Below are 11933 nucleotides of genomic sequence, written 5' to 3'. Positions count from 1 at the left end.
TCAGCAGCAGAGGGTTGTTTCTTCCTTTTTGCGGTAATAAATACACACATACATCCAGTGAACATGCTGTGAACCCCTGAACTGAACTTGAACTGGCAATTGGGTCATCAAGAGGGCAACAGGGGTCTGCATGCTAGTAAACACACACACACACACACACACACAAACACGAACACAAACACGATTATGTGTTGTTGTGTGTGTCTGTTCATGTAACGTGTCATCATCGTCACTAAAACACACCTGTCCGTGTGAGTAAGAAAATTCTATCCCACATTATTTCAAAAATGGGAAGACGCCGATGTCACGTCCCTGTAATGTTTTGATGCAGAATTTGGTATTATTAAGAACTTTTTAAATCAACGTTTTTTTCCCCTGAGGAGGAATATTTGAAACAGCATATAGCTCATCATAGTGTGAAAAAATTTGCAGAATAAATAGTGTAAAGACATAAAATTAGGTATTTGCAATGTGAAAAAGATAAAATGTTATTTAGTTGTTTATTTCTCCAGACCTCAGTATTTAGAAATTACAGGAACACCTCTCACTAGAAAGCAGTATAATACAAGACCATGTGTAAGTATATTTTAAATTAATTAAACACCTAAATTTGGGGATTCTGAACCCATGACGTGTTCCTTAGTGGGTTGCTTGAGTTGAGTGTGTGTTTCTTTCATTTTGCCTGCCCCCTTTTAAAATGTTACATGCTTGATTGTATCCTACATTTACTCTCTTAAATTTGCTTTGAAACGACATGATTTGATAAATTGTTCCTTATTATAACAGAGTGTGTTTCCATGTCACATTTTCAGTGGTTTCCCTTGTAGGTTCTTTAAATTTTTGGATGACAAATGTTCTTTTTTACATTGCATTGTTCCTTTTTCGGTAGCTTTCCTTGATGCTTCTCTTCATTCAGTTAATTTATCCTATTTAGAAATTCATCCTAAAAATATAAAAAAAAATGGGTGATTTTTTATTTTTTTGGCAAAAGTGGCGCGTTTATTGTGAAATAATGAATATAACAACCATCTAAAACCTTTATTATTGTCTATTCTGTTCCATTCTATTCTGCTATTCTGCTTCATTTGCCATATTTCCTCTATTTGATCTCTCCTCCATCTTACACGTACGCACACCTGCCTGCTCGTTCAAACACAATCATACAAACGCACGCGCACAGACATGCCGCGCCGTTCATTTGTCTCTCTGGTCTAAATAGGAAGTGATCAGTCATTGGTTGAGGGGAATAGACGGTGAACTCCCTCCGAACTCTGACCTCACCGTGACCTTTGAGAGGAGAGGAGAGGAGAGGAAAAGGCACAGGAGGAGGTGAAGGGATGGTCGACAAAGAAAGTCCACGAGAAACAAGAAATAAGAAAAAGGATATAGGAAAAGACAGAAGAGAAGAGAAAGGACAAGCATATGATAGGAAGAGGAACCGAATTAAAGGAGGAAACAAAAGGAGGATGAAGAGAATGAGGAGAGAAGCCTGGTCAGGAGGAGGACCACGGCAAAGGAAATACGTAATGACAAACTCTAATCATTCACTCACAGACCTTATTTACTTAGAGGGTGAGCAACACAGCAGTGGAAAGAAAAAAAAGGAGAACAAAGGTGAAGAGGAGCATAGAGGAAGTGTCGGTCATGTAGAGCAGACACCAGGGGGCAGTGTTGGGACGAGCTTGAGGGCGGCGAAGGAGAATGCACGGTGGTTGGCGAGCGGGCGGAGCCTTTAATTCCCATCCCCCTTCCTTCTCTTAAAAATGACGTAAATCTGACATTACAAAAAAAACAAAACAGCGAGGGATCCCATTGGTCAGCTCGTTTAGCGTTCACGTGGCGACAGGTTGGCGCGGGGAGGGGCATCGCGTTATGATGTCGTTGTGATGCGCGCACATCCATACATAGCGATGCCATGGTGACACCTAATCCTGTCTAACAGACACCGCCCTATTGGCTAATACGCAGACAAACGCACACAAACACACAAATGCCACATTTATACAGCTTTACAAATACACTCAACCGTAGCAGCACACACAGTAACACAGTCATAGAAAGACACAGACTTGGCTTTGTGTGTGTGTGAGAGAGAGAGAGAATGAAGCAACGGGATGGGCTGAGCCTATTCATGAGTGTACAGGTACTGTTTGTGTGTATGGCCAGTGGTAGACTGTTTGTACTGGTCTGCTCCCAGTTCCCAGCTGGTCAAAAGGAACATGAAATACATGTATAGGAGAAACTACTTTTTTTTTCTCAGTCATCGCCATAGCAATGACCTGAGGCAAACTGAGCACAGTGAAAAAAGGTCAAAGTGTCAGCAAAAAGTTGCAACTCCCAGTTTCTCACTATGTATGTCGGTGTACGGGACACCTGGCTGGTTCATTTCCAGCCCCCAAGGCAAGGGCGTGGTCATGTGACTCATCAGAATGTGATCAAAGGGCTGAGGAAGCTGTGAGCTCACAGGTCAGGTGTGGAGGAGGTCACAGGTTGAGGAAGGCCGCTCCAATGGCGACCGGGGAGGAAATGCAGGGAGGATGTGGGCTCGGATCAAAGAATTCCTGCTCACGCTCTCACAGGCTGATCACACAGCTCATTGAAGACTCCGCCCCCAGGATGATAGACGAACTTCTTGATTGGACTGCACCTGACCTGACTCTGGGTTTTCATCTCACTGTAATGTCATTTGGAAGTCACAGTGGGGTCACGACAGAGGCACAGTGATGTCACTGCAGGGTCATAGTGATGTCAGAGTCTCAGGCTCAGATCATTCCAGCAGTTAGTTTGAATTAAAGCCAACATTTACATTCGTTAGTCAAATACAGCCAGTTAGTGGTTAATATTACATGGCTTTGTTGAATACTCAGTTCTTAATGGTCGATTACGGCATTCTACGGTCTGTTATTTCTGTATAGCCAACCTGTTCTCACTCCCAAGTCGTCACATATGGATGCGTAGTCAAGACCCATTGGTGTCAGTTTATAATGCACTGGGGAGGCCCTTTCTGTCCCTGTGACGCTGTGACGCAGTTTTGAGAAAGAAACACAGGGAATACCCAGCTCTGGCTTTAAACACTGTGGGCCGACATAACTTGAAGGGAACAGTTACTGTTGAGGGGATTGCTGGGGATGTTGCTGCTGCTGCTTCTGGTGATACTACTGGAGGTGATCTGTAGCTACAGATATTAAAACACACATAGGATATATATTTGCTGATTAAACAATTATGGGACCATGACAAGATGTAAAGTGTTTAGGACTGGCTCAGAGTGACTGACCTGCTGTTGTGCTGCAGCCGCTGCAAAGGCTGACTGCTACAATAATGTCTGTGTGTTGCTTGCTTGTGTGTCTACGGTATGCAAAATTGTGATAATGATTTTATATATTGCATTGTGAATCTGAGAATTTTTACTGACTATAATTCTAATCACAACTCTAAATAAATAAACTAGCATTGATCTTCCACCTTAACATTTCATACCTTTTGGGGAATTTCTTCTTCACTCTTTTCTTTGATGTCAGGAATATTATTTATTTTACATAGACACTGACATTTTTATATGTATTTCCAGTTATTGAGTTTTTAAAGTAGTTTTTTTGCTGTTAAAATGTGGATCTAATCCAATACTGTTCTGAATTTAATGATCATTTTAAAAAAGCTGATAAGTATGCTATAAGTCGGAGGAATACGTATCAATATAAGCCTGTTTCACCAATGTTGTTATAATTATTTTAAGGCACAACCAGCACATTGCAGCAAACCCCACTTACCGGCGGTATCGAAGGTGTCCTGTAGGTGCTGCTGAATCACTAGCCATGTTTCCATCGAATCGTCAAGTGATTTTTAAGCATACTTTTGAAATGTCGCAAAATTTTTCCATCAACTGGTTTGGAGCGAATAACCCAGGCTACAGCAAGCGTAGTTGCGTCAGTAGTTGATGTTACACATGGCTGTAATAAACAAGACGTATGGGTTCCAAACCAGAAACAAAACCAGCTGCATGAACCTGATGGCCATTGATCTTGGAAAAATGGAGAGAGGTCCTCGGAAATGTGATAATGCAAATAATGCTTTTTAACGCTATAATATACTTTGTGAGGATCATCAATGGTGATAAATGATTCGAAGTATATATTTTATGAACGTTTAGAGTCGTGAACATTTTATTATACTCAGTAGAAGTAGCATTCATTGAGATTCAGCAAAAATATGCAGTAATAACCCCGTTTGATCAGTGTGCAGAGCAAAGTATCTGAAAAGGACCTTTAAGAGGTGAATGCATTATTCGGCAGAACAGATGATGAAGGCTACCTGCCCAGATTTATATCCACCTCTCTTCTCAGCACAAATGAGCGTTACCAGCCGCGAGGTGCATGAAATTCTCAGCAGGCGTGCAGAACTCTGCACAACCGGGCAAGACGCCGACAGCAGAAACAGTTGATACAAGTTCGCTACGTCTGAACTTATTCAGAAAAAGTGTTTCCATCTCCCGTTTAGCACATTAACTCTTTTTCGACAAAGGCGAAAAAGGGCGTAAAAAGAGCGCAAACACTTTTTTGCGAAATTAAGGATATTTTTTTGAATTTTGCTGTTTCACTCAACCTTTTCTAATGTGATACATCAACGCATTAAAAAACGTTGATGGAGACACGGCTACTAACAGTGTCTGAATGCGAGGGCTCGTCCCGGATGAGGTCAGGTGAAAAGTCATAATGTGGGTCATTTTATTTACTGCGATATTATTATTCATTCAGTTTACTAATAGTTTGATTGGGCAGGCTTTCACAAAAGGGCCTTTACAAATTTAAAAATAAATAAATTAAGGAAATTTTTCATTGATAAAAGGGCACTTTGGCCATCAAAGGGCAAAAGGGCAGGTGCTCAAGCACCCAGCGCACCCCCTTAGCACGTGTCTGGTGTAGGATATTTAATATAAAAGTAATTGATGAGATGAGTTCATTTCCCATGTGAAACATAAAGTCAACACTGAATGTTTTTATTTCAGTTATGTAGGTTACGTAGGTTGCATAAGTTATGCTGTATTGTTACTTTACTTATGTATGCTCTGTCACACCCAAACCATGATCTTTTCCTAAACCTAATCAAGTACTTAGTTAACATTGCAATTTAATGTTGCTAACTTGACCTCGGAGCTCTAAACGTCCAAAAACTGAGGGCATTTAGAAGCAACGCCAAGAGCTCTTGACCAATATGTAATATGAGTTGGGCGTGAGAATGTGTTGGAATAGCAGAAAGCTGCAATGGATGTAGTTCATAGACATCATAGACTCTGGAGTCCAATCAAATCCATCTTCAGAAAGAAGAACGAAAAAACCTTTGGAGTTAATGGAAAGCTAACTTTTTTTGCCACAGGACTATCTTTTCCATAAGAAAGCTAATATATATTAAATATATATATAATATATTTTGAAAGGAAACAGAGAGGTGAAAAGGCAAAAGGAGCTGCTGGATGACAAAAAATTTACAACATTGAAGAAGACGGATACAACAAATTCTGCTACTTTCAAATCCATTGTCAGCCAGCATCAGCACCAGCACCAGCACCCCCATCTCGGATGCAGACGTGCGGCCCCTCAGGTGTTCAGAGGCTCTGTCTCCAAACCCAGATTGGTCCAGAAATTGTGGTTTGACGTACAGCTGCACCTGGCAAGTCTAGGCAGGGAGGTCAACTGAGACTTAGCAAGAAGAGACTCTTATTTTGAAACAGGATGAGAATGGCAATGAGCACATATCTCTTGCCCACAATGGTGAGACCAAGAACCACAAAGATGTCAAAGATCCATGTAGAGAAAATTACAGCGGGTGCATCTTTAGTGACAATCAAAACTGCACCGTTGCCAGTTTTAAAAAGTATTTATCCCTTTGCCCTCTTGACGCTAAATCTTTCTGCCTTCACCCACCCACAAAAAAAGACCAACAGCTTATGAACCGACAAGCAGTGTGGTACTCTCGTGAGCCCATGGGGCACAATTTCCCTGGGAAATCTTTTACCGCAAATCAGCCAGGCAGTCCGGCTTTAAAGGAGTTACACCAATCACAGCTTGAGGAGCAAAGCTGTCCCACTCCTCTCTCAGGCTGATCTTAAGAGTAGGGAGATAATGTCTGTGACTGGGCACAGATGTAAGGGCAGCCTGAGGAGCTACTGGGCTCCAGTCATTACAGACAGGGAAAAGTGCTGCAAGATCCTTTCCTCCAATCCCGGCAACAGCAGCTGAGCTGGTGAGCTTCATTAGCTACACATTCAGTGTGTAATTCTGAGAAACTGACAGCAAAGCCTGATGCTTACTGCAGTTGCTGAGAATACCTATAGCCAGTGTTGGGCAGTAACTGATTACTGTAATAATATAAATTTTACCAGTAACTAGTAGTGTAACGGATTACTTTTCCAAAACAGTAATATTATTACAGTTACTAATCCAAGTAACGCTGCGTCACTGCGTTACTGAACGCACCATCCTTGACGTGAATGTGCGACTGTGCTGCAGGTCAGCAGCAGCGGACCTTATATTTTTTAGGTCAGCTGTTAGCCAAGAAGCTAAAGGAAGACTGGAGAATGAGGGAGAGAGGTGTTCTTTCACCAGCTGTAAGTATTGCCATTCTTGTGTCACAGTCTAAGACGCAAAGAACATAGTCATCCGTTGTAAACTTTGTGTGACCAGTAAAAAGCTTTCAACCGCGAACAATTCTACATTTAATTTATTGAAGCATCTGCTGGAGCAGCACAACAACGTGAAACTTGTAGAAAGAAACTCCGGCTGCTACTGCCAGTGAGGCTTGGACTCGTCAGACGTTCTGTAAAAATACTGAATACTGCTCTGCGATGGACTGGCGACCTGTCCAGGGTGTACCCCGCCTTTCGGCCAATGTCAGCTGGGATTGGCTCCACCTCCCCCCGCGACCCTGTACGCAGGATAAGCGGTTGACGATGGATGGATGGACTGAATACTGCTCTCATAAATACATGTGCAGAAAAAGTCGTGATTTACTTACTTAATTTTTTTATTTCAGCCGGTGGTGTTAAGAAACGTTATATGTTCTGTAAAAACCAAACTCCTTCCATACTCCATACCAACGGCAGATGAATCTACATTTGGTGTTCTAGTGAGTATTCGAGGCAGCAGGAAGGTGTCTCTGGGATTGAGTCAAAATTAACTACAGTGTGTGTTCTAATAAGAATAATTTATTATACATTACACATTATATTATGCATTATATTGTTGTAGAATCTGTATCCTTTACCATGACTTATACCTGGTGCACACTAGAGGATTTCTAAATCTTAACCGATCTAAAAAATGTGGCATACCACAGAAGTAACAACAGAATCAAATGATTTTTAATCAGACGATTCAGTCAAGACACAGGACCACACAATTTTACTTTTATTAAACGATTTCAGAGTGGGGGGGAAAGAACCTGGGATCTCACAGAACCTCGACATAGAGGCAGACTGTCGTCGTCAGCTTCTTGCACCATGTGTGCTATTTTTGCACAGAAAAACAAAAAAACAACATAAAACTATGGATGAACCTGTCACACTCTGCCTGTCAGCCTTGCCATATTTTGCACTTTTGAGTTTGGTCAGTTTATTATCTGTTATTTTGGTCTGTTGGGTATTGGTTCTGTCTTGTCTAGTGTTCAGTAATCTGTGTCAGTGATTCCTCTGCTTTCCCCCGCTCTCTCCCCCTGCCTGCCTGTGCCTCATTAACCTTGATCCCTGTCACCTGCGTTGCTCGTTAGTCCCTGTATATTTACCTGGGTGTTACAGTGTCTTGTCCTGTCTGCTCATTGTTCTCATCTTGTCCCCTGGTTTCTATGGAATTTGGTTTCTTGTTTGGGTTCCTTATTTTTGGACTTGTTTATCAGCCACTCCGCCTGTAAGTGTGCTCGCCTTTGTTTATTAAACTTTTGAACTATACCTGCTCCGGTCAACGTGTCCTGCATTTGGGTCCTCCAACCTGCTCACCACACACGAACCGTAACAGAACCAATGAACTCATGGGTGAGAAGACAATTTCAAATCGTACAAATATCAAACGGGGTGCCTCTGATCCAGTTGGCGACCTTAAGATTATGTCTGTAAACCCCTCATACTAGAGATTCGGGAGTGTATGGCCAGCATTAACCGTTTCCACTGCTGTTGCTACTAAATTATAAAATAAACCAAATGACAATGTCATGTTCTCTCAGGTTCCTGCTGATTTACACACTACTAGATGCTGTAGACACATTATTCCTCTCCACAAATAGGTAATCTGAGATTCAGACTTGGAGCTCATTTCATCAGGTATTATCAGAACATGTAACGCATTCAAATTTAGTCCCTCACATAACTTTCCAACAACAGAATTATCTTGACTTCCTACTTCACCTAATGATAAAATGTAAGTGGTCAAAGGTCACAGCAATCTTCCCTGTAAATCAAAGATTTAACATTGATGGTCAAAAAGAGGAGAGGAAGAGGTGGATGTAACATTTCCCTGCACATTCTATCCTAATCTCTTCTGTTTTGTATGGACCTATAGATGGTGGAAGCAGGTTGATTAGTGACATTTCTCCTGCTCATTTCCTGGGGAGGGGTTAAGTGAAGGTGGGGGCTAGGATGGGTGGGTTGGGGTATCATGTGACTGCAAGGTCACTGAGGGGTTGTGGCAGTGCCGGGGAGAGTTCACAGTGAGGTTTCAGCCAATCGTATATCGGGGGAAACCGCAGGAGGAGAAGAGGCTGGTGCTTCGCTTTGAGATACACACACACACACACACACACACACAGACATGAAGGATATCAATCGATTTGTCTCTTTAATACGAAGAGAAAGAGTTGAAATTACAGCGCTGGGCGACGATTTGAGAAAGTCTGTCTCTATGAGACGCTCTGGGGCGTCCTGTACAGATCGGAAGTGCTAGTTAGGTAGCGGTAACTAGCTAGCTAACTACATTCGTGATAAAGGTGTTGACAGCCCCCCGAAGCCCCTACCCTTACCACAACGATCAGAAATGTTAGTACCTAAACCTAAGTCACTGAATTTATGCATGTCGACCAGCTAACCCTACAGCTGCTAACAGGTAGGGTTAGCCTCCTTTGTGTTGCTGCAACGTAGCAAACGGGGGCGTTTCATACGGACGCTGAAGGGTATCTTTAGCGTAAAATCCTTTGTCACGCTGTCTGAAAGCGTCAGTTATGACGCTTTGTGATGAGAACGCGTTGGATGTTCTGTTCTCAAGCTGTGGCCTCTAAAGCATGGGAGTGCTTTTGGTCATAGGAATATTGACCTTTTTTTTATCGATATTTCAATGTTTTGGAAGCTTTATGTTATTTGGAACGTGGTTTTATGGAAAGAAATAATGTTTTGAAGATAACTCCCAATAAAAGTGAACATATAAACAGTTAATATGGCTAAAACATGGACATTCGCCTGGTATATTTTTGAAAGATTGTGTAATAACTGTATATCAGTTTCTTTTCATCACATTTACAGTTACAGTTGTATTCCAGGTGTATTAGAAGATATTCAGGTGCATTATAATCTACCTTATGATGGTTTTGATGGTTTATTGCATTAAAATATAGCTTTCTTTACCAGGCAAGGATGAAAATATCATTTTTTCTGTATTGCATCTCCATGTAGTCTGTAATGGCAAAATAAATATGTTAATGTACAATGGATTTATATTCCTTAGCTTCTGACCTTCTACAAAGGAGACCAGAATTATGCATCTAGGCCTAGGAGATATTACTGATTTATTTTGGGTATGTTATTTTAGGCATTTTCCCTGGAAATAGGTGGCAGGTACCATGTGGTTAAAGAGCAAACACACCCAGAGGTATAAGCTACCAAGGCAGTGCAGAGACAGAGAGAAGGATGATGGAGAAAGCAAGTGAGGTTATTATAAAGCGATCAAGGGGCAGTGAGGGATGAAAGAGGGAGAAAGGAGGAACGGAGAAAGGAAAAGAAGAGGAATAAATCTAGAGATGTAGTCAAGGAGAGGAAGGATGATGAAAGCTCTAATATAAGAAGTTAGTGGTATGGAGGAAGGACTGCAGGGAGAGCTGCCAAGTTTCCATGAATGGAGTCTTCTATGCAAGACTGAAGTACGCTCTGTTTTTGTAGGCAGAACAAGGGAGAGAAAAAATGGAGCAAAACAGAGAAAGAAAGGAGAAAAAGGAAAAGTGGATTAACAGAAAGAGAGGAAGACCGCTTGGTTGAGCTTGACTTTCTAGGAAATCTTTGCCCCTGCTTGTTAACACAAACACAAAGGTGGTGAAATGAAAAGTAAGTTTGTGAGGCTCTTTTCAACAACACTGTTTTACATTTCTATGTGAATATGACATACGACGGCACAAACGTTTGTGTTTTTCTCCGTGACACCTGCAAGACTCTAATAAAGACACACATTGAATTACATTTCTTTTTTTCAAACATTAAAAATGTACTCAAACATTTGCAGAAGAAATTAAAGAAGTAAGAAATAAATTGAAAAACAAAACTAATGTGCAAACAGAAGAGCAAGAGAGAGAGAGACGGAGAGAGGAGGGGAGCAGGTAACAGGTCACGTATGAAAGGAGTGGGGAAATGGAAGGAAAGGAGGAGTAGGTAAACTCATGGTCCCTTTCACCTGTCAATCATACACATAAACACACACTCTCCTTCATGGGTAAGTTAACAGCACCCCACCCAATTCCAAAGCTGTGAGTCATGAACACACAACCAGGTCCAACTTGGGATAACCACGAAGCATGACAATGGAATGAAGTGGAGAACTCAAGTGGATGAACAATTCCAGTCCAAAAATAAACCTGCAACAAATGGCAGGTGACTGTATAAACAAGGCATATGTATTTATTTATGTATCAATGCACTGTATCTTCTGACTCCGGATTGGCTGCCAGGAAGAAAAGTGACCAATCAGGTGGGAACTGATGAGAACAGGCTGTAATGTGTGGCATGAAGTTGAAGTTCCTCTGGTTGAACTGAGGGGGGCAGTGCAGTGTGACACAAAGTGGTGTTATCTGTGCGCATGCCTGGGGTGGTGGGGGTGGGGGGGCGGGGACATAACTCTTCCATTGCCACTGGTGGGATTTTTGGAGGAATCGATCTATCTCATTTTTCTGTCTCAAGAGTGAAAGAGAACAGATCAAGACACAATTTATGGGACTCAAACACACACACACACACACACACACACACACATACACACACACACACACACAGCCACAGCCACTAGGGGCAGTGTGGTCCAGTGTAATCAGTGATCTGAGTGAGAATGAGGAATCCTCTGGCAGTTGTAAGATGATACATGGAACAGGAAAGAATCATATTTCTGCTATACAAGAGTATTGTCTTTTTTTGTATTTTCCTTTTGAAATACTGTATGGTTCCAATGCTGTAGGCCTGAACTAAAAATCAAATGTAACAACTTTACAAGAGAAAATCAGTCTTGAGTTGATTCATGTGCAGCCTGCGAGGTTTCAAGGAAAAATGAAAAGAACCATTGGGTTATGCTAGGGATGTATATGTTGCATTAGTGTAACTAGAGCTGGCACTCACTCTGATAGACATTAATCATTGTAAATCCAAGTAATTTATGTGGACAGTCCTAGAAACAGTGTTTTTAACAGTTACACAAACCCACTGGAGTTCAGATGTTTTCTGCGTTCTGCCAGCTGTGTCTCCATCGCAGAGAAACATTTTTAAGATATACTGTTAGTTCATCACCAGTGTTGGTTCAGTCAAATATATATATATAAATAAATATAAATATAGCTCTCATTGACTTCATTATGGATTTATTTGTTCAGATTTTAAGAAATCCTTCTCTGAGATTTCACAACATTGATTAATGATATTTAATACATTTAACAGTAACTTGCCTAACAGTATCAAGTGTCCGAACAGATTTTATTGGAACTAC

This window comes from Micropterus dolomieu, linkage group LG02 (genome assembly GCF_021292245.1).
Source record: "Micropterus dolomieu isolate WLL.071019.BEF.003 ecotype Adirondacks linkage group LG02, ASM2129224v1, whole genome shotgun sequence".
Classification (NCBI taxonomy): Eukaryota; Metazoa; Chordata; class Actinopteri; order Centrarchiformes; family Centrarchidae; genus Micropterus; species Micropterus dolomieu.
Note: the sequence above shows the minus strand (reverse complement) of the source record.